The following is a 23,957-nucleotide window of genomic DNA, read 5'->3' as shown; positions in this document are numbered from 1 at the left end:
CCATTAGCGATTCTAGCGCCTTTTATAAAATAACATTATAAATTGTGTATGCTTTATTAAATAAGCTCCCACATGCAGTACCTCATCTCCTGACGAACATTAATGTCAGAAAATATTATTTAAACGACCTCTTCTACTCAATAAAAGGCCTGTGAAACTAAGGCGTCAGAATAAATCACTATGTTGTTGAAACTGCTTATATTTGTACATGCGATTATGGTTGGTGCGGAATATGACCACGACAAATCCCACTTGACCAGCGACAGTGACTTAGAAAAGTACTATAAAGCGTCGCCGGTATGTAGAATTCTGGTGTTTCCGATGCGTGATACAAACTTCAGTTTCTGTCATCAATCCATTAGTAAAGCGAATAGCTTGTATGTTTACAACGCTTGAATATTTTGCTTTTGCATTCTTGCGACAGAAATAAATCCAATCTTCGGAAGATTGGCTGTCGGAGTTGTGACCCATGGCACTGCCTTATGGAAGTGGGCGGATTGTATGGCCATCCACTGACTGAATTTCGGGTTCAGTGAAGCCTTAAGACGTTTAGGAAAATGAAAGCACTGCAAGTTTGCTCACACCGCCAGATGGATTCTTCCGAGACTACGGTAGGGGACCTCGGCCGCACTCGGTTAGATGTCGTATGCGTATGGCGCATTTACCTAGAATAAAAGAAAGAGCGCCACAGATGGAAGCTCATGAAAAAAAAAAAGACGTTCACTGCTCAGCGTGATGGTGTATTGCAGCTTATCATGAAGGATATTTGGTAACGGCGATAATGCTATCATCTTGAGTGGAAGCTGATCTATTCATTATGGCATGAGTATGGAGCTCAGTTGAGGCATATTCTTCTTTGGGAATTCGTGCGGACACATTGTCTACAAATAATAATCTTGGCACTAATGAGTCATGAAATCCTTTCGCATTAAAAAGATGGATATACTGATGGAAAGACATTTAGAAGTTATTCACTTAGATGATATCGCTACTAGTGAACATGCACCGCACTCGTGAGATATTTATACAGACAATCATTCCGCTATCTATGCTTAGCCGCAATGAGAGAAATCGGATTAGGGATAGACCAATTCATGTCTACACTGTAGATTCTTTTTTTTTTTTGAGCAAAGAAAAGACAGCTCCAATGGAAAGTGCTTATAGTGCGAAAGGTAAGGGAGCCTGGGCTGTACCGGCATATTTCGATAATATACTACAGTCACAATTTCTGAGGTATTGTTCCGCAGCTTTGCAACACTGGCAGTCATTGCCAGCGAGTTCACTACCTCGTCCTGCTTCGTGTAATATAGCTCGCTCCCGTGTCTGAATTTCACGAATCCCTAAGAGCCATTAAGTCCGTAGATTTTTATGAGATCATCTGATAACACTGATAGTATTTTAGAGCTCCGTTTTGTGTCTGTTGGTGGATTATCCGCGTTGCTGTCGTCGCCGGTGCAATGTAGCGAGGGAGTACTGCCTAACTCATTGGTGGCGCAAGAGGGATTCGCCCGTTGCACATCAGTAATCCATGGTAAACTAAGGACGGCTTAGAGTGGTGGCGTTTTTCCACGTTAAATCTCTAGACCGGAAAGTTGCGACCTTGTGCATGTTTAAAGCGACTGGTTGATCATGGCACTCCAAGTTCACCTGTTTAATCAGGTGATCAGGTGAGGATTTGTTTGCGAGCACAGGCTTCTTTGCCCCGTTTAGTTGAGGTAAGTTTATATTGTAAGAATTTTATTATATGTCCTTGAGAATACCTGCTGCTGGTCCGGGGTTGATTATCTGTTCTAGAAACGTAGTGTACAACTTGTGTGCTGCAAATCATGGAGAAAGCGCGCACCAAGCGAGCATGACCGGTAAGCGCGCCTAGCCTAGGAAGAGTACAGGGTATCTCGACAGCACGCGACGAGGAAAACGTAGGTGGATAAGAGACTTTTCTTCATCTGAGCCCCGACGAAGACGAAGCCAGACACATTGTCTCATCGCAATCTCACCATGGCGGAAGTAAAATAGTGCCAAACGGACTAGCCCGAAAGCAGTTTATTTTGACTGCAACGATCTGTGGAGAAACACTCAAAGAAATTATAAAGCAACACAAACGTATAATACGTATCACAAAGTAAATAGTAAATATTTATAATAAATATTTACTACTCAAAAATATTGTATATTTAAAAAGGGGTAAGTAATATATTCAACTACTGTTACATCACACTTAACGCAGTTACACTCTTGTTGAACCGCCTACATATGCATATGATATATTGACCTTAGTGTGACTTTGCAATGCTACTATGTTTACGAAGCAAGCAGAGAAGAATCTATCGCCACCGTCTCGCTGTCGGCGTTGAAGTTCCAGCAGCGATATGAAGTTAGCTTGCTTGTCTCAAAATGTGTCTCTTGCGAAAGTCTCGCAAGCGTTCAAGTTGCCGTATGACTCGCTGCTAATTAGTAGCATGTTGCATTGTTTTGTAAATCCGTTGTTTTTCGTTTTACTTGCGGCCGGCACTTTCTTGTTATGTCATTGTTTCACGCTTTTCATATCTTTCAAAGTGCTTGACATTAAAGAGGTGAGCTCGTGGCAAGTGAACGACCCCAGCGATCTAAAGAAAAACCTCGGACTGTACCATTGGTATCGCACTAATGTTCCGCTATATTTTCACACCTGCGCTCTCGGTTGAATTTGTAGTCTGCTTTACGCATGAGTATTGCTTACTGATATATATTCGTGAATGCTGGCTATGTATGTTCTACTACATTTGCTTTGTATAAGTTGTCAATGCTTTCGTGTCGTTAAAATTTTAGCGGCGCAAGCCCCAACGCTTTTTATCTGCATGGACTACCACTCAATTTCTAAGCAACCTTCTTATCTTGTTATGATTAGTTTTCTTTTGTTTGGTTTGGTATGCGTTTTATTTTTCATATTTTAGTTATTTTTGTTTTTCAAATATTCGATCAATATCTTTTTTTATTGACCATCAGTAACCCATCACGCCTCACATCGATTGCCAAGCGATTATTGATAAACCACAGATCTTAATCTTATCTATCTCGTTCGGGTCTTCTGAAAATCTTCCCACGTCTTCCTCATCTTGATACGAGTGTAGAGGATAATTTTTCATGCTTTAATTTGCCACATGTGGAACAAAGGCTGTGTCCGTTAGGTATAACATTTGAGTTGCATGTCAGGCGATATCAATTTAAGCGACCTCATTAAATATAGAGACAATATGCAATGTTCAGATGTCAAAATGTTCAGATGTCAAACGTATTCATCGCAGAGCTTTGTTGGCTTAATCGACAAATGAAACATGAAAATGAAGTCATAAGTGATTTCTCCAGTGAACGAAAACATCTCGCGAAATATTGCCGTTCCGCATGTTTCAAATGACGACCTTAGGGACCGACTGGCGGCGTGTTTGCATTGAAATGAAACGCAGCAGCCTCTTTTTGCGCAGACAGGCCTGATGCACAAGCTGCTATGCAAATCCGCTCAAAAAAAAAAAGAGTGAATTTTACCGCACCGAAGAAAACACTAACGTTTGACGCATAACTACTCAGCGTCATTGTCAATTGTGGTAAAATACCGTCATAAGAGAAAGAAAAGTAAATTGGCGAGATAAAGAACTGCAAAGTACTTGCTGACATTGCGAAAAGCGTCATGATGCATAACATTTTTATATCAGAAACACGCCAGCCGCATTTTTTATAAGGGGCTACTTCAGAGTCTGCACCAAAAGAGCCAAAACAAAGCCTGTCAGATATGACAACACTATGGACGATTACTGCTAACAATGCTAAACTTTCAAACTGTTCAGGAAAAAAGAAGTTGTTCTTTACCAGAATGCTGCGTTGCCGTCTCCGTTGTTGTTTGGAATTTGTGAAAAAAGCGGGAGTTTCCACTCCCTTTTTCTCACGGCGATGCAAGTGAACACTCAGGGGCAGCCTGTAGAACCCGGTGCGTCGCCAGCGGTCGCCCAGAGGAAGCGCCTCTACAACTCGAGTGACGCAGGCAGCCAGGTCACCGTGCTGTACTCGCCTGCTAATGATGACTCTTCGGCTGACGACGATGGGTTCGTGCCAGTGCTTAGCAAGAAAAAACTGCGAAGACTACACCGACGACAAGATTCGTCCTCATCAAACACATCCACGGTCATCACTACGCGAGGCCCTCCGACACACACTGTCTTGTTTGTGCCAGAGACGCCAACAGACAGTCTGAATCAACTCAACAGGCAAGTCACGTCTGTGTTCCTTGAAAGCCTCGTCCCTGGAAAGATAAAAGACGTTAGAGTGAATCCTTACAAAACATAATTGCCCTTGATATCATGGAGCGGAGCGCATTGGAGAGATTGACCGCCATCAACAAACTCGGCGACATCAGTGTGCGCTCACGTATTCTTCAGGACAGTGGTACTAGGCCGGCCTTCCACCTGGCCTACCCCGACGCGAAGGAACTTTGCTGTGCCGCCTGTGGGTTGGTGTAGTATTCAGAAACTCGTATTATTTTATGATAGGCATGACAAACAGCCCTACATGTACAAACTGTGGATGCGACGAGTCTATAGGGGACATTCTTTGTGAGTGCCCTATATACAGTGAGGAAAGGCAGTGTATGTGCCATTCGCTGGAGCATCTAGATCGACCCCCATTGAGTGAAACTAAGATTTTAGGTCCCTGGCCACGGCGATCGTCTGCGGTGAAGCCCTCCCAGGCACTGCTCCGCTTTATGAGAAGCAAAGGCCTAGTCGAAAGACTATGAGTTTGCTATGACATGACTGTAACGTGATGTGATGTGGCGTCTCTGTTATGTGACTGTATTAACTTCAACTATCCCTCTCTCACAACTTCTATATCCACTCATCCCCTTCGCCCAGTGCAGGGTAGCAAACCGGTTGCTTTTACTGGTTAACCTCCCTGCCTTACCTCCTCATCTTCCTCCTCCTCCTTGTCGTACATGTCGTTTATGTGCCATTTTGTGTCCCGTTTTTTGCGCAAATATACATAACCTTTCAAAGATTAACCAACTCGCCCAAACAAGAGTATTACTCCTCCTCCTTGTACAAGTGTTCAAATTGCTATAGCTTAGACCTCACCATCGAATGGAAAGCTCTTTTGATCACTAATCAGGCATGTGCAGAGTTTATGATAGTACTAGAGCGCTCTTGTAAGCAGTATATGAGAAATGTGATGGAAAAAGCTGGAAGCACTTGAATATCTGAAGCGAGACCATTTGCCTGGCCATGTTAAGGCAAGAGCGCAGAGCGTCAGTCGCCGCTCTCATACGATGAGACTGAGTATTAAAACTGAAAAAAATTGAGAAACACTGTAGAGCACGTCTTAGGTTAGATCTCTTCAGCGTAGCCTAGAAACCCGGCGATGATATATCCCGAGTGATTCAGCGTATCCAAGGCAACAAAAAAGAAAGGTTGCGGCTTCATTCGAGTAAGCCAAATTATGCAATTGAAAGCTTGGATATCCTTGGTAATTCTCTGTCGATAATCCAGGTTGCACTGATAGGCAACCCCGTATGTTTCGTCATTCATTCCCGGTTTGGTTATATGGAAGCAAGCTAATACTTAGCATTAGTGCAACACAATCCGTATTATTAGAGTTCCCATCCTTTGCGACACCATCCCGGATCCACAGACTGTCGATTCGCTTCTCCCATAGCTAAAACTGTCAAGCGGCAGTGCGTCTGCAAGCTATATTAATATATATTCCACTCTGCGTCTTAAGGATCTAAGATTGTGCGTGACATCCACAATGCAGTAGATCATAAGATTCTGCGTGGTGTCCAATATGCAGTCTAAGTAGTGATTCCGGGAGGTGGCTCCTCTGTACCTATAACAGAACGTCAGGAAAACGCCTTGAGGTTTTATTTAGGTAAGTCACAAAACACGAGATGCAGCATAGATACGAGCTGATCGAGCGCTGCCGGCCACGCTAAGCTCAGCTGTGGCGCTGTGCCGTGCGGCATATCACGTGGGACACACTCCTCCAGACATCCACTTCATGGTCGTATTTGCCGGGCAGGTGAACTCGGCTAGATGTGGCTAGTAAAGCTTTCGCTCTAAAATTTCGAAGATTAATTGTTCCTAAGCGCTACCAATACTGTTTGCTATAATAAAGAGAAGCGTCAAAGCAGCTGAAAATGATCGAACAAGGCGGAATACTGAAGAGAATTAGGACAAAGTGGCTGGGCAGCGCCTCTGGTGGTAGCGGCAAAGACAGCGGCGAATCATAAATAGTATGTGGTAACTGCTGGGTCAAAGTTAATACTGGTCTGAAAAATGGAATACTAAATTTTGCGTTGTCGAATAATTTGTACTTCATGTTTGACGGCGGGAATATCTAAAATCTAATTTTGTCGCAAGCCTATCCGAATGTTTGGCTTGCTGAAAAAAGCAGTTCACCCGTACCACCACCACTTCAACCGTCGAATCACATTGATAACGCAGTACATCGACATGAAGAATCCAATAACGATAGCGTAACAAAACGCGTGTAGCTTTGAATCAGGAAAAAAGCCATGTTTTATATCAGCCATGCGATCTGGTATCGTGCACTTACCCGCCGTGCATTGTTATGTGTTAATATTTTGAAGCGGTCTGGAATAAAATGCTTTTGTGCTGCTCCCACTGAAGCATCTTTCTTCATATTTAGACTAGACCAAAGAGAAATATAGATACCCATTCCACTATTACGAAACGCTTGTTTATTGGAAACAAACTTCAATCAAAACATTTACCAGCGATGCCCCCGCCCCCCCCCCCCCCCCGCATCTTGGGAATCGCAGGAACTGATAATCCTCAGTTTCGCTATTTAGAGTACAATAAATTATATCACCTTGTTCGGTCATGCCATGAAACATTGATACACTTTTTATATATATTTGATGTTTAAAGGCTCAGAACTAAAACAATATTTGTTAATGTTGAATATTTAGTAACATTTATATAAGGAAGTAACATGGAGAAAATTGAGCATGCTCTAAAGAACGGGGGAAGCCTTAAAGCGGTAAAGGAGAAATTGGGCAAAGGCAAAAACCAGTTGTATGCGATAAGGGACAAGGCGGGCAACGTCATCACGGATATGGACAAGATAGTAAAAGTAGCTGAGGAGTTCTGTACAGATCTCTACAGCAGCCAAAATAGTCAGGACCGTAATGAGATTGGCGGCAGGGAAAAGCAGTCAGACGTTCCACCAGTGACGAAGGACGAGGTCAAGAAAGCATTAGAAACTATGAAAAGGGGGAAATCAGTTGGAGAAGATCAGATAACTACATATTTGCTAAAAGACGGGGGGGATATCGTGCTAGAAAAACTGGCCACCCTCTATACGCAGTGCCTGGTGTCATCTATGGTACCGGAACCATGGAAGAATGAAAACATTATTCTCATTCATAAAAAAGGGGACTCTAAGGACCTTGAAAATTACAGACCAATCATCTTACTGTCTGTTACGTATAAGGTATTTACTAAGGTAATCGCTAATAGAATCAGGACCAGCTTAGACTGCACTCAAGCATAGGATGAAGCAGGTTTTCGGAAATGCTACTCTACTATCGATCATATCCATACCATCAATCAGATGATAGTAATATGCTCGGAATATAACCAGCCTTTATACATAGTATTCATTGATTACAAAAAAGCATTTGACTCAGTTGAAACATCGGCGGTAATGCAGGCATTGCGAAATCAGGGGGTAAACGAGCCGTGCGTGAATGTGCTGGAAGTAGCTGCACAGCAACCACAGTTCTGCATAAAGAAAGTAACAAAATTCCCATAAAGAAAGGTGTTAGGCCCAGTACTATTCACAGCTTGCTTAGAGGAAGTATTCAGAGACTTGGAATGGGAGCAGTTAGGGATAAGGGTAGATGAGAATACCTCAGTTGTAAAGAGGAAGATGTGCACAAGAAACATGCCAGTCAGTGGCATCGTGATCGCTGCGCGCGCTGGATCTGACTGTGTTCGCTGCCGCTGTGTTCGCCGCTGATCTGCTCAGTCCTGCTGATCAAGTCCTGTTGATCTGCTGAATAAACCCCCCATTCTTACATTTGGTGGAGGTGCGGGGCATTCGCCATTTCGAGGCATTCGCCATGGCGCAAAGCAGTAGGGTAGTTAAATGGGTTAGAGACCCATAACATGGAAAGGCCAGCGGAAATAGCGAGCACTGCGTAGGGCAATGGAAGGCACTTGCGGCGCAGGATAGTATGGGCTGGTGTGAAGAGAACGGTGTCATCGCTAATAGAGGCACAAGCGACACGAACAAGCACTGAAGAGCAGGGAGGAAGGTCGATATCTTCGGCCACGAGGGCTTTAGCACAAGGTTTCGATTTATCAGCGTCTGGTAAGGGATCGGGCACAGTCGAGAACCCCACTTCAGCTCGAGCACAATCGATATTAGCAGCATGACGCGACAGGAAATCCCAGCCTAAAATTACAGCGTGCGAGCAACTTGGCAGCACGACAAACTCAATCGTATAAAGGGAATTCTGTATAACTACTCGAGCGCTGCACGCTCTTAAAGGCTTGATATGCTGAGCGCTGGCCGTGCGCAACGAAAGCCCCGCAACTGGCGTCTTCACTTTCTTTAAAGTGCGACATAGTTTTGCGTCCATTACCGAAATCGCAGCACCAGTGTCAATTAGAGCCATGAGAGCAACACCCTCGACGAAAACTTCAATTAGGTTTGTCGGCGGCAGATGAGGACTTGGGAAGTTCGACTGGGTCGCAGTTCTCGCCTCATGAACTGCGGCCTCTAGTTTTCCTCATGTGAAGCGTTCTGTCGACGTCGCACAGTAATCGGCGATTTGCTGATGGTATTGCCTTGCTAAGCAACTCGAGGGATCAAGTTGCAAATAATGATTGATGACCTAGACAGGAAAAGTAGAAAGGTAGGCTTGAAAATCAATATGCACAAGACTAAGGTAATGTTCAACAGCCTCGGGAAGAAACAGCAGTTTACATTAGGTAGCGATATACTGGAAGTAGTATGCGATTATGTTTACTTAGGACAGGTAGTAACCGCAGATCCGTACCATGAAAAGGAAATAACAAGAAGCATAGCCTCCTTTATACTCTGTGCATATCAACGCGCCGCGCGAACAATGGAGCGGCGCCGTCGGGTAAAGTTGCGCGGCGCTGCCGCTCCCCTCGCTGATGGTGGCACTACGAACGCACGAACGTACGAACGTCGGCGCGGGGCGGGAGCGCTGTTATTCGCTAGTGGATACCTGTTCCTAAGCATGAATCGCGCATATTCAGCATATTGACTTGTAAGGCCGACATCCAATAAGCATAACAAGTTATCATGATACTTGTTAGGCAATAACACCAACGTTATATAACATTTTATGTCAGGCAGTTTCAAGAAATTGCGCATGGCTCGAAAAACTGCATGACTGCTACGCTAGCGCCAATGGTAATAGAAAAATTACAATGCTAGTCTACTCTGCAATAAAACAAAATTTAAGAAGAAAGGCACTAGCATTTATTTACAAATTTCACAACAGCAATTGGGCTACAAGAGTATCATGTAGAAGTGATGTGATGAATAGTTGCCACAAGTAGGGAAAAATGTTTACGGTGACTTCTGTCACTGATAGCACAGAAGCCAGCTTGATTTACAGATTATTGGAACAACTGCATCGCAGTATGCTATTGAGATCTGTAAGCAGAACAATTTTGGTATCAGCTGTTACTGTCAATGATTTAGTGCGTCGTACAAACATTTTTTTTAACTTGAAAAACAGGGAATGACAAATATACGCGTTGCATCTTTCTGTTTCGATCACTCCAAATAATCGTCACAATAAGCAAAGCTTGTGTTTTTATTTTTCACAGAATTGCGCAGTTAGAGAAACAAAAAATACTGCGCTGGAGCACATGTAAAATACCACACAGACGAGCTAACCAGGGAAGAAGTTAGCATCGCAGTCCAGAAAATACACCTGCACATTTAATATTAATATTACCTTACTGACGCGTAATAAACACACTTCTGGTGCTGTCAATATTTTTCACAAGCCTTAAAGTTTTGCGGTTTCCGATGCTAGAGAGGGACAGCGATTTAGTTGACAAGAATAACAATACAGGCTTTACACGATGCGGTTTAACTCACTTTAAAGTAGTCATCTTCACAGAAGGTAAACCATGTGTTTCCATTTGATCCCAAAATTTCGTAACGAGCGTATAATGCAGAAAAAAAAACTTCGCAGGAGCACATCTAAAACACTACGCAGAGGAGCTAGGGAGGGAAGCAATTAGCATTGCAGTTCAGAAAGCACAGGCGCACATCTAACATTACTCTTGCAGTATTGACAATTAATAAGCACATTGTTTGGTGCTGTCACTTTTTTTTACAAGCCTCAAAGCAGCTGAACACTACGCAGCGATCGCCAGAAGGACAAAGCAAATCTGGCATTTACCAGTTGGTGAAATGCTGTATTCCTGCAGCACCCAGAGGCAGAGAAAAGTAGAAGCATGACCTTGCACACAGCAAAACAGTCCACGAAACAGCGAGAAAGCGGCAGCGCTTTGCTATCCGGAGCGCTTTGCAACACGGCGCACCCGGCACTCGCCTGGTGAGGGCGACCCTACGTCGCTATCGCCATCTCTCGTTAGCCAGCGGCGTAACTTGTCAACAGAGGAGGAGCGGCGGTACGGCCGCGGAGCGCGGAGTTGCCAGGCACAGAGTGTATAAAGGAGGCTATGCAAGAAGAACAAGATTGGGATGAAGCGCATTTGGCAAGCACTCGCAGATTATGACTAGCAGCTTACCGGTATCGCTCAAGAGGAAAGTATACAACAGTTGCATCTTACCTGTACTCACCTATGGGGCTGAAACGTGGAGGCTAACCAAGAGAGTTCTACTTAAGTTGAGGACAACCCAGAGGGCTATGAAGTGAAAAATGGTAGGGGTAACATTAAGAGATAGGAAGCGTGCAGAGTGGGTCAGAGAAATAAGTCAAGTTACGGACATTTTAGTGGAAATTAAGAAGAAGAAATGGACATGGGCAGGACATGTAGTGCGAAGAGAGGATAACCGATGGTCGCTTAGGGTAACAAACTAGATTCCAAGAGAAGGAAAGCGTAGCAGGGGGCGGCAGAATGTTAGGAGGGCGGATGAGATTAAGAAGTTTGCAAGAGTCAAGTGGATGCTGCTAGCACAGAACCGGGTTAAGTGGAGAAATATGGGAGAGGCCTTCGCCCTGCAGTGGGTATAATCAGGCTGCTGCTGCTTCTGCACATGATGATGATGATGAAGATATATTCTTGAGGCTGAAGGCAACATCGTGTGGCTAGGAATTTATGTGCTGAGAAATTTGTTGAGCAAGGAGGATAAATATTGTGGACACGACTTGTGCGGCGTAACTAGAAGCAGTCTCTCCAACAGTTTCCCAACTACCGGCACCGGACGGGATCCCTACAGTATTCCTTATACAGGTTGTTGTCCGGTACAAATTCGCCTATCTCGGGACACAACCTATATGCACCATTAGGTCTCCAGATGCCCACAGTGTCTCCGGCAGTCGGTTTTGGACATCCGTACTATCCTCGCCGCAGCCTCAATCCAAATGAGTGGATAACACTTTACAACAAGCTTAACTGCTTTTAGTGCTTCCGAGTTGGCCAGATTTCTCAATTTTACCAAACTCCTCCGTCATCGGCCTACCACCGCTATTCGAACTCTGTCTAATCCTGCTGCTTTTCATGGCACTTTGAACCGCAATTCACAAGCTCCGACGCTTAGATCATGCCCATAAAACGTTCGCCGTCACCCCGATATCGCCGCACATCAATTCCTGACCCGTACGCGTATGCTAGATGCCGATGAAAAACTGATAGTTACCGCGTCATGAGGTGATGCTGCTCTGATGATCCGACCGGAAAACTCTCCAACTCTCTAGGCCCTACTGCACATGCTGAGCATTGAAGTGAACAGGATCCCTGTCACAGCTCTGCTCAACAGGGGAGCGCACGTCCGTAATGAAGGCCCGTCTCCGCCGTCACCTAAGGAAGATGCCATATCCTGCCCCCTCAGCGGTTGTCCGTCTTGCTGATGGCGGTACTTCTGCTGTTGTCAGAATGTGTACAGCTCGCGTGCAAATGCCAGTCGCCATACTTCTATTCTCTTGACTGTCCTTGAACAATGCCCTCATGTCGTAATCATCGGCCTTGACTTTCTCTGAACATTATAACCTCGTGGATTGTGTCACAAGTGTTGTTCAACACGACCTACCATTTACGGAGAATCCACCGGATCCAGGTGTTCACCGCCTATCTACAGTCGCTTTTCTCGGCCTGGGCCCCGAAGCTGTAACCTGTGTAACCCGCAAAAACATTCAACCTATATATCGTTCTCGGCTTCCTCACTAGTACCCGATGGCGAGTACATAGTTACCCCAGCCCTTGATGTACAGTTGTGAGCAAAAGTGGTATACAACACTCAGCCAGTGACAGGGTCGCAAACACTGCATCTAAACGCCATCTACTGACAGCGTAAAGAACAGCGACATCGGCACATGCATGTAGATAAAGTTGGGCACCGCCACCATTGTCTCGATCTTGTATAGCTATTCCTAGATAAAGTCGGGATGAGTTTTTTCGAGCTCCGCCCCCGGCTGAGTGTTGTATACCACTTTTGCTCACGACTGTACCTCTCACAGGGAACGTTGCCCTTGCGGTTACAGTTGTCACTATGCTTGCCAATCAAGGGTCCCTTCCAGTCCTGAACTTTGAATGACACGTTCAGCCGCTTCGCCAAGGCTTGTCGCTCTCTACGCTGTATCTTGCTTCCGAACGCATTGCATCAGCTGTTATAGGTTGTGTACAATCCTCTGCGCATCGCCACATGTCAGACGTTCACCATCTGACGAACACGCAAAACGGATTGCTTTAGATCTTTTACCAGCATAAGCTCACAATCTAGGTGTCTTCTTTCCTCCTTTCGTAACATTTGTGACATCGATAACCGCCCTTTGGCACGGCATTTGGTGGGTATGCACCGTATAGACACCGGTTACGCCGCTTCTATCCACAGACGTGCGTAGAGAGTGTCCGGTACAGAACGCATCACTCAGCAGGAGGTAGACAAGACACTAAAGACATCATAGAGCCCTTGTTAAGCCTTGCTTTCCTGCATTGCTGCATTGCTTTCCTGTCCCTCAGTGACATCACGAATACAAGACATGTATCCATGACGCTTTGGATTGCCTTCACGGAGCCACATTTTTCACTTGGATCGACCTTTGATCCGGGGAGTTGTAAATTTGCTGTCGATGACAAAAACCGCAAAACGACCGCATTCCTCACAACGGACGGATAATATCAATTTAAAGTCATGCCGCTCGGTCTCTGCAATGCACAAGCTACCTTCAAGGGAATGATGTACTCCTCTATTCGAGACTTTAAAGCTTCTCGTGCCCTTCGAATCCTTCTAAACTTCAAGCTTTCAAGGTCTTCCCCCTTCCTCGATCATCTAGGGATGTGCGAAGCTTTTTCAACTTGTACTACTATTTCCAAGGTTTCATTAAAACATTTGCTGCCATCGCGCGTCCCCTCACCGAAAGCTTTAAGAAAGTCACCCCTTTTATCAGGGGCCCAGCCCAAGAAAACTAATTTTCTTCACTGATCTACTTGCTCACCTTATCACCTGTATTGGCCCATTTCGACCCGTCGGCTCCAACTGAAGCTCGCACAGATGCCAGTAGATATGACATCGGCGCCTTGCTCGCCCGACGTCTCAAAGGTCAAGGCCGTGTCAGTGTCATCGCATATGCTAGCCACCTTCTGTCCATCGCCGAGCGCAATTACTCCATTACAGATCGCAAGTGCTTAGCTCTTGTTTGGGCCATGCCTACATTGCGACCTTCCCTCTTTGCCCGTTCTTTCTCGCTTGTGACCGACCACCACGCTCTTGGCTGGCTTTCTTCAATGTAGGGCCCGACAAGCCAGCTTAGTCATTGGGCATTGCACCTCCAAGAGTATTCTTACACCGTTTTTTACAAGTCAGAGGGTCTGCATAAAGACGCTGACTGCCTGTCTCCTAACGCTGTGGAGCCGCCAGAACCTGGAGATGACTTCGGCCCATGCTTGGTCGCTATCTCTGATATGCTTAACATCGCGGACGAGCAGCGGCAATCCACCTCCACGGGTCCACCAATCGATCGCCTCAACAGTGCCACCACAGACCCTTCACTCCAACCCTTTGTTCTTCGTGTTTTTCGCGATGACATCCCTTACCGCCGAAACCTTCGCCCTGACGGACCTCAGCTCCTTCTCGTCGCAATCCAGCTCCTCCGTTCGTCTGTCCATAGGAAATTAGACGATGTGATCCCGAGGGGCTCTTGGTGTCTCACAAAAATACGATCGGGTCCGACGCTGCTTCTTTTGGCCCGGTCTATACCGTAGTGTTCTTGGTTACGTTGGCAGCTGTGACCTCTGTCAACGCCGGAAGCGACCATCCACTTTACCTGCTGGAATTCTGTAGCATATAGACGTACCCCTGCAACCTACCCATCGTGTAAGACTAGGCTTCCTCGAACCTTTTCCAAAGTTCAGTTCTGTCAAGCGCTTGATGGCGGTCGCGCCACCGATGTCGCCAATTTCATGTTACAGAATATCATCCTTCATCAAGGTTCTCTACGCCAATTGCTGGCGGACCGCGGCCTCTACATTTCGTCCCGTATATTTGACGACATACTCCGGTCCTGTTCCGCGCAGCATAAGCTCACTACCGCGTACCACCCTCATACAAGCGGGCTTACCGAGCAGTTGAGCAGGACCCTGACTGACATGCTATCTATGTACGTCGCATAATACCATCGTGATTGGGAGAGTCTTGCCCTATACAACATTTGCTTCTAATTCGTCGTGGCATGAAACCACAGGATATTCGCCTATCTATCTTCTATTTGGTCGACATGCTGCATTGCCATTGGATACACTTGCCGCTATCTTTGGCCTCTACCACCGAGTACGCACGTTTCGCCAACGCCAAAGCAACTATGGCCCGCGAAATTGCTCGCAACCGTGTCACCGCCCCCTGACTTAGCAGAAGTCTGTGTACGACCGCCAGCATCGCCTAGTACCTAGGGTCACTCGTACTAGTTTGGTCTCCTCGGCGTGTCGGCCTTTCCGAGGAATTAATTCGTCAGTACAACGACCCTTATCGTGTGCTCCGTGAGGTGACCGATGTGACATATAAGGTTGCCCCCTCGATTCTCTGACGTCATCCACCCGCCCTGCCGTTGCCGCTGTTCACGTAGTTCGCCTCAAGTCGTATTATGGATTGCAGACTCAGGCCAGAATCTGCAAACAGAACGACGAGAAGGAAGGCGAGGATTGGGACTGGGGAAGCGCGAGGGCGTGGGGCTCGAGGAGCAGTGTGTGCGCCATTATGGGACCTCAGTAATGAACGGCTATGATCGGCTGGTGGGCGTTCCTTCTACAATTTATGGTGCCAAAACCCGGAAGGCTATTGTGAGCTTCTCCAACGATCCTTCCTGGAGTTTGCTAAATGAACGCCGATTCTGCAGAAAGATGCCAGGAGCTCCACCATCGAACCATGCCGGACAGAGGAAAGAGGGCTTCAGCGATACGCCATGAACCGCATCATAGCGAAGCGCGTGATTCAAAGATTTTCAGTCCCGGCTCTGCCATGAGGCAAGTAATCTACTAAAATCGACCTAATGGACTATTGACTTAAAGCATATTCACGCCAGAGTAAAAAGCTACAACCACGGTCTGCGCGTTCTGAATGAGAACATGCATGCTTTCAAAGGTGCAGTTTGTGCAGAACACATCACAACTGTACAGGAGTACGAGGCTATTGCCTAGATTTGAGGCGCCTACTTCCGTTTTCGACAGCAGCCGTTTTACGAAGCCCGCAGGTGAGCCACCTGCAGCAGCCACATTGGCTGCGAATGCAGCTTTATCGCAAATTTTTACCGAACCACCTTTCGACTTAACCGCCGATCCTACCATTGAGCTTAACGAGAGGAAAGTCATAAGTGCCACCGTTTTAACAGCGGTGCGCGATTTCCGTTTATTCCAATCAACCTCAAAAGAACCTATGGTGCAAGCACAGCGCAGTGAAGAATCGCCGGAATTAATCATTAGGAGTGGTGATTTTACGGCGCAGAGGGATGTCACCGCCCACCCAGGAGTGCCCGTTACACGGTGAGAAAGACCTTTGGGTGAGACGTATTACAATCATGAACCTACCAGACGGGGCTCACCGACAGTAAAGAAAGCATCGAGCTAATTACGAAAGTTCAAGGGCGAGCAGGGGCTTCTGTGCTGTTTGAAAGTAAGTCTCTTTTCGGGCCTCCAACGAATGAAGATTACGAGCGAGTGCAAGGTGTGGATCGTGTGCCTGACAAAATGCACACGGAGACACCATCAAAGCGAATGGACTTTATCGGCCTGCGGGGGTTCGAGACTTGCAAGGAAGAGCTTATGAAATATGGCGACTTGATTCGAGGCCCCCAGAAGCCACAAAAAGAAAACGATGGAAACGCATACAGTAGACCTGATACAAATATGACAGACAGTGAACAGCCTAAAACCTGTCTCCGTCGAAGAGCTTCGCAGTGCGGCTTCTATATAGCACGTGCGAGAGGAGGACCCCACAGCAGTGATTCTATTTGGCATTGCGACCTCTGTAGATCCCACGAAAGATGCCGAGTTGAAATTCGAGCAGAGGGTATACGATGTTACTACGCAAGCGCGAGAACTGAGTCTTGCAATGCTGCAAACACTTCTACAGTGCAAAGAGTTGATGAAGACAGGCAACGAATCTTCAAACAGCCTGAAAAATTGGCGGCCACTCTTTCACAAGCATCGGTAAAAAGAACGTCCAGTGCGCAAAAAAAAAGAACACAGCTGATAAACATGTGTTGTGTTAGAATAATGTTTTCTGTCAGACTTGTGAGATGCGTGAGTGTTGAGATGAACAAGATCAATGACAATTATGCAGGAGTGTAGTGGGACGAAACCACAATAAAACCTTCATGCCGGAGAGAAGGGCTCCAACCAGCAGATGGCGTCCATGTCCTGCCCCCCGTCTGTGTTGCGGCAGTTGTTCCACATTAGTATAGCGCGCCCTACACTACCGGAACCAAGATGACGGAGAGCAAGCAGGAGCTTTTCGAAGCGAGCCTCAAGCTAGACGCACAGCACGAGCTGCGTGAAAACATCAGTGTTTTGGGCAGCGAGGCTATCACGCTTCAAGAAAACACCGAACCGATAAATCAACCTTCCCTAGAAACATCCCTAAAAATTGTGTTAGCTTTGTCACAGCTGATGCACTGGTCTGCATCCAACAGAAACGAACCCTCTGGACATCGTGCAGTATTAAAGAAGACACATGGCTAGAATGACGCTCAGAAGATCAGCAATGAATGTAATATCTTGAGCCGTTAGAATCACCAACGGAACCACGACGCGAAGCTGAAGAAGACACTGGACGAGCACAATGAACAACCGGAATATGCAGTTCTTACGACAGCATCTTGGACCCCATCCATACGTTGAGTCATCGCATCAACCGTATGGTGGTTATCTGAGGCCATTGTGGTGACACAGTTCAAGCTTCGAGCTCCCTCTCACCTCGGATCATGGAGCATGTTGCAGATTCAAGCAAGAATCTGCAACAGAACGACGGGGCGCGCACGTCAGAGATTAAGTGCTATATTGGCATATTGACAGTAATGGGGAGAGCCGGGATTAAATCAAGTGAGAGGCGACCTGGTGTCTTCCCGCTTTTTCTATACCGTGCGCCTGCTCCGTCTTCCACTTAGTACCGGGACGGTGCTTTCACCACCGGGAGTAATGCTAAGGGACAACGATGGGGACAAAGTGCTGTGCTCGTGTGTGGCACGTGTCGAACGCGAGGACGATGAAGTGTGTATGATTCGTGCTGGGCGCCGCTGGCCTGAGGTTGTTCTTCTGCGCGGTTGTCAGATACGCCTCTGTAAATATCTAATACATCCACTCTTGGTGTGCGTACATCTAAATTACAGCATAAAAAGTTAGAACGCCTTGTGTTTACCTGCGTTAATGCTGCGTCGTGTCCCGTATTCTATGGGCACAAAAACGTAAAGACTGTAAGCAAAGTTATATCTAATCCTGTGTGCTGCTGCTGGGCTATCTCGCAGGACGGCAGAGTAGCCGCATGTGATAACTGTAGTATGCAAATAGGTGATGCTGGTTACATCGCCTTGCGCAAATATATTATCAATAGAAGATACACTTCTGCTAGGGACTTCAAGTGAGTTTCCGCCATTTGTGACACAAAGAACTTTTAGCTCGAAGAATGAAAACTGCTGCTATTTCTGAGCGCCTTTAGTAAAGTCGCCGCAGGTGATAAAGGGAGCGTCCTGGTCTTCCTCTGACATTAGTATTCTCCCCTTTTGCATCTGAAGGTGGTCGGGTTCTCGCCGAAAGCTTTCTCAACGATTGGTAGCTGCGCTCGTGTCGGGTTCATCCGCTGGCGAATCCATTATGTGAGCTCATAGTGTCTTAGGAAAAAAGAGCAGTTTACAAGTAGGATCTGCAGCAGGCAAATTGGTCGTGATCGTTTATACACGAGTATGGGACTATGTTGTGGTCATGTGGCACCATATGGGGGCGCTAATACAATTGAAAGAAAATTGTGTGGCACGTTAACTGCGCCAGTTGGCGCCACTAAATTATCCTTACCCCGGGCTTCAATCTTTCCGACACTAAAATCTTGCACCTTCACAATGTATTATTGAAGGTAATAAATAAAAAGATTATTCAAAACTAAAACTCATTGAACTGACATAACTTTGAAATAACACTACTAGCATCACACACACGGTTTTTAGATATTATGTTTCAGTAACCGGTCGGCGTGGTGAGGTCGATCTGGCTTTTGGGACTAGACCATAACGGACAATGGGGGCTGCCAATTCAGACCTGAAATGCATTCTTTATTTATTTAAGGCAAAACGATTAACCTTGCTAAACCTAAATAACCAAAAGAAAATGGACGGCAGTTTCTCTAGACTCGCCTCTTTTTGTCTATGCGGCAGCCTCTCTGCAAGCTACGTCCACCAAATGATCGGACTGGGCCTGCCGTCTTTAAAACCTATGGGATTCGGACAGTTCACGAGGCGTCTCGCATTGATGATCCATGACGACTGCGGCCGTTGAAATGTCAAGAAGTGTTGCGATGCTTTGGAACTTGCGAAGAGGAACGGAAGCTATCGGACAGAGCAAGATCTACGGCTCCAGCGTCGCTGCTGTTCTGTGACGACGTGGTTATCACGGGCTTAGGCACAAGCGAGTGCGTGGGTACTCGGTTCCGGCGGCAGCGGCTGTGTTACATCATAGCTGCCACGTAGTTTCTCCTTGTTTCAAGGCCAACATGCGAGCGCGGCACACATAACGAAGGCGCTACAGAGGGAACTAGTAAAATCATCATCATCATCAGCACCAGCAGCCTGATTATACCCACTGCAGGGCGAAGGCATCTCCCATATTTCTCCACTTAACCCCGTTCTGTGCTAACTCCATCCACTTGACCCCTGCGAACGTCTTAATCTCATCCGTCCACCTAACTTTCTGGCGCCCCCTGCTACGCTTTCCTTCCCTTGGAATCCAGTTTGTTACCCTCAGCGACCATCGGTTATCCTCTCTTCGCACTAGTAAAATATTTTGCTTTTAAAATGAAGGAGAAGCTCTCAATTTTCACTAGGAGTGTACCAAAAAGTCACTTTATTACCGTCTTTTTATTCCACGAATAAAATCTTGTTTTTAAAACGATAAAATTATAATAAATGCAAAATAAATAGAAGACATTTATTTCTTTACGGTGGTCTTAGGGAAGGGTAGCCAAATTGGATGGCTTGGTTTCCACTGCTCAAATACACACATTTAATTACCAGCATACGTATGAAGGTATAAGTCATCGGGTTGAATCCCTATCGCAAACTCGCCTTCCACTTGACCAGCAGGTAGATACATACCAAAATAGAAGAGAAGTGGAAAAGCAATCACTGTGAACGTTTCACAAAGAGCGTTGCGTCTTAGCTGACATAAACGAATCTTAGAAGGAAAAACACAGTAAAAGCGGATCGATTTCAAGCCGATTAATTTCTTTTGGGACGTAATATTGACTGTTCTAGATATGACGCAGGGGTTCACCGCGTGCACAGACTGCCACAAAGTTTTGCCGTGTGCATTACCCGTCGTCGTCCGTGCTTACTTCGGTATCTGCGGAGAAGCTTTCTATGCATTGATCGTTTTAACTCCAATAAACCCTAGTAGTTTAGAGCGGAAGCTCTAATAGTCCAAGTGTAAAGACCAGAACTGCTTCGCTATCTTGGAATGAGCCTTCAATCTCAGCCAAGATCAAACTGAGAATTATACTGCATAGCATAAAGTCTTCCTCAGTACAGTGTGCTATGGTGAAATGCTGAACCATCATATGTCTCAGTTAGCCCTTCTGTAAAACACGTCTAGCTTACCGATTGACTAATATTTTGTAGTAATTGAGGATAGGTAATTAGTTTTTATTGTTTTATATTTGAACTTTACCTCACAATGAAAAAAATATTGATGCACCTTATGCACAGTGTAATTCTAGTTTCATTCATTTTATTGCAAAGGGTAGTTGTGATTATATATTCAAATTTATTCTACATCATCGTCTTATTGTAGCAAAGATAATGCAGTTTCTGACTGACAGCACCAATTATTTATTTCTTGATAGCTGCAACGTAAGAGGGGGTCAAATCACAGACGCCTTCTGCTAGGGCGTCTCTGATAGCGTTAGGTTCTTTTGAACATTGAATGTATGAACAAAACCAAATAATTTGCTTCATAAAGATCTGAATTTTCGCCGCAGCGTGGTCATAAATCATTCAGCCGGTTTCATTTGCGCTACTCTCTGTTTCAATAACTAGTATAATTTCATCACGTACTAACGTAGGCAGCAAACCTTCCAGAAGGAAACATTAAGAGGTTTGTCTCAGCTTTGGGTATAATCAATATTAGTTCTATATTGGAGGGATTTAGTGCGCGATGGTAAATTGTATACGGTTCAGGAAAGCCCTGTACAGGTTTTTCTTGGACCATACACAATTTACCATCGCGCTTGTTATATGATTGGGTTGTATAAATTGTGCTATAAATTATACCTTTGAAACGAAATGAGGTATTGTGGATACGCCAAAGGAAATATTTTCTTCCGTTTGAGGCTTTATGAATTTATATCAATGTACTCATTTTTCTAGATTCTTCGTTCCCAAGAAAGAGTTGTCCTCTTTAGAGCACCTCCAAGTGGCTGGGAACAAAGCTACACACGGTGTATGGCGTCAGATTTTATGAAAGTTCGAGAAGACGGAACAGTGATACGAACAATTTCCTTTTATGGTCAAGGCATGTAAGTAAACATGCAATTACGCATCAGCCAGGCGAAAAATGCAATGTATTCGAGGAAACTTTTATTCTTTATTAATTTTTAGATTTATCATTTGCGCCCATCGCAGCGTTTTATCGTGATGAAGTGAAGTATAAATCACGGTCTTTCTGTTGACATTTCGAAGCTAGTAGATGAAACTTTCGGGCAAACACTGCTCTTTAGGTTTTCTCACGTCACGAGCCCCCAGGGATGGCCTAACCATACAGAATACCTTCTAAGGTCCCAATTCTCTTGCGTTGTCCATTTGAAGTTACAGTTATAATCACAAATGGCTACAAGCTGTCTGTCTGGGCAGGTTCGCTCTTCAATATATTGAAAGAAAATTGCTCGGTCTTCAACCACATTAGGCCCTTACACACAGACAAACCACCGCTCAATGCAATTCAGCTTACAGTCGACAACCGCACAACGTCCAAGCACACACGGATGATGAGCCTGAAGCTACAGACGAGGCAAAGTGCTAAGAAAAAGAATACAACCAGCCGAAAAGCCTGAAGCGTCACTAATCACAGCAAAATACGTAGACGTGAAGCGACCGAGGTGAAGCGCTTGACCGAGGGGAAGCGCTTCTGCTTCTCCTAAGTCAAGTAACCGAACACCACGAAAGCAGCGGGAATGCTGTCTTCAGCGACGCCGTGCAACATCCAATGCAGACGCAGCTTCACCTGCTGGTCATCGGGATCAAAAATGACGCAGTGGCGCCCTTTGACGTGAAGCTCCTTCAGAGCGGCCAGATTATTTGTGGCTTCCGCGCTGCCCAAGGTTACCACCCACATGTGGTTAATTTGGTACGCCCCCTAAACCACAATATCGGGGAACGCACCAGCACCAGCGAGGGCGTCTCTTAAGTCCTCGACCCTGTAGGGCCTCATATGCACGTCCCCGTGCACAAAAATCGTGTTTGAAATAACACGTCTGATGGGCAGCGTAGGTAGCACACTCTCGTAATCCTTCATCGTTGGCGTTGATTCTGTTTGCGTGGACAGCAACGGCCGCTACCGCCGTTCTATTGGAGGTCATAATTCTGCGTCCGCACTGAAGGGTAACCGCAGCGTGGGATCGTGAGTAACGCCTCTTAAATTTACTTTTATACTGCGAGGATGATAGTCGTGGTGATAATAGGCTAGTCAGCGGCGCATTTCGGGTGAGCGTGTACTCAGCATTGAACAGGATTGCATTGAACTAGATTAGATGGACCTGCATTGGATTGGACTCAATAGGACAGTTTTTGTTTGAACTGGACAGGATTGGTTGGATTGTATCTTTATGGAATGATCTGTGCTTGATTGAACAAATTTTGATTAGACTACACGGTTTTTTCTAAGATTAAATTTGACTGAATTGGGTTGCATGAGACAGGATTGAATGTTATTAGATTATATTAGAAAGGAGTAGGCAGCCCAGCATCACGCACACATGCTTTCCCTAAATATATTCTTGCCTAGCTGAGCTGAACCGAGGCCAATTTGATATCTTTTCGACATCGATACTCTCATAATTTATTCGGCAAATGCACAAAGCCAGTGCCTTGTTTTGGTTAGCTGCGCTTACTGTGGTTCCTTTTTATGTATCTACCTGTTAAGCGTATGGTGCACATATATTCAAACGTATTTGAAAATACTTATTTAAAAGCTTATTAGGTGTGCTGTCTAGCAATTCGTATTCAGAAAGCACCGTTTATTCAAGTTTTACACACTGAATACAAACACCGTTTGTGCGTTGGATGGTTAGGTTGTGGCAGAACTCCAAACACTACGACATCATTAAAACATTATAAGAGGTGCAAAACTCGACTCTCTGGGCTTTTAAATGTGATTTGCAATAAGGTGCACCTTACATGCTGCCACCATTGTACCCTCAATACGTTCATTGAATTTCACACATTTTAATACTGAGGTAAATACTGGGTATATGACCACATAATTTTACGCTTACCTGAAGTAGGCATAAGTCTATAAATTCTAACCCTTCGCTTTATCACTGTTTATAATGTTTTGAATGAAACTATCAAATTTAAGTGACGGGTGATACTGAATGCTTGTTACTCAAGCGATAACAAGAATAACCTTCCGCCAGAGTTAGAAACGTAAGAAATAGGGTTAATCATATAATATCCACGTAGGGGCAGTTTAGACAGCTAGTTAGCAATCTTACATCCTATATTTTAAAATATTTAGGGACCTCACGGTTCAAAATTAGAAATAATGGGACATTACATTCTGAATTTATATTTATATATGTCAAATTTTACTATTGCATTTTTACTTTCAGATACAGAGAAAACTACGGCCTCGTGTAAGTGGATTTTCACTTATTTGCGGCACAGCGTAATTGACTTGATAATAAGTTTGCTGGTGTGAAAATAGCGGCTGCGAAAGTATTCAGCATTGATGAGCATAGCATTCTTAGCCTGCAAACGTGTGTACAAAAACGCAGATAGGACTTCATCAGACTATGTTTTTGGGCTAGTTTGTGCATTGTATGAATTAAGG

At 45.3% G+C, this 23,957-nt stretch overlaps 1 long non-coding RNA gene across 1 annotated transcript; it reads left to right on the top strand.

The window, feature by feature from the left end:
* The first annotated feature begins 166 nt into the window (after window positions 1-166).
* Window positions 167-23,755, top strand: LOC146177151 (uncharacterized). The gene is made up of 3 exons (XR_014701264.1): window positions 167-297; window positions 21,278-21,426; window positions 23,737-23,755. It is a non-coding gene; the product is annotated as an uncharacterized LOC146177151 (long non-coding RNA).
* Window positions 23,756-23,957: the final 202 nt, after the last annotated feature.

This window comes from Amblyomma maculatum, chromosome 10 (genome assembly GCF_055883805.1).
Source record: "Amblyomma maculatum isolate TAMU_Amacu chromosome 10, ASM5588380v1, whole genome shotgun sequence".
Classification (NCBI taxonomy): domain Eukaryota; kingdom Metazoa; phylum Arthropoda; class Arachnida; order Ixodida; family Ixodidae; genus Amblyomma; species Amblyomma maculatum.
This window is presented reverse-complemented; position numbering and strand designations above follow the sequence as displayed.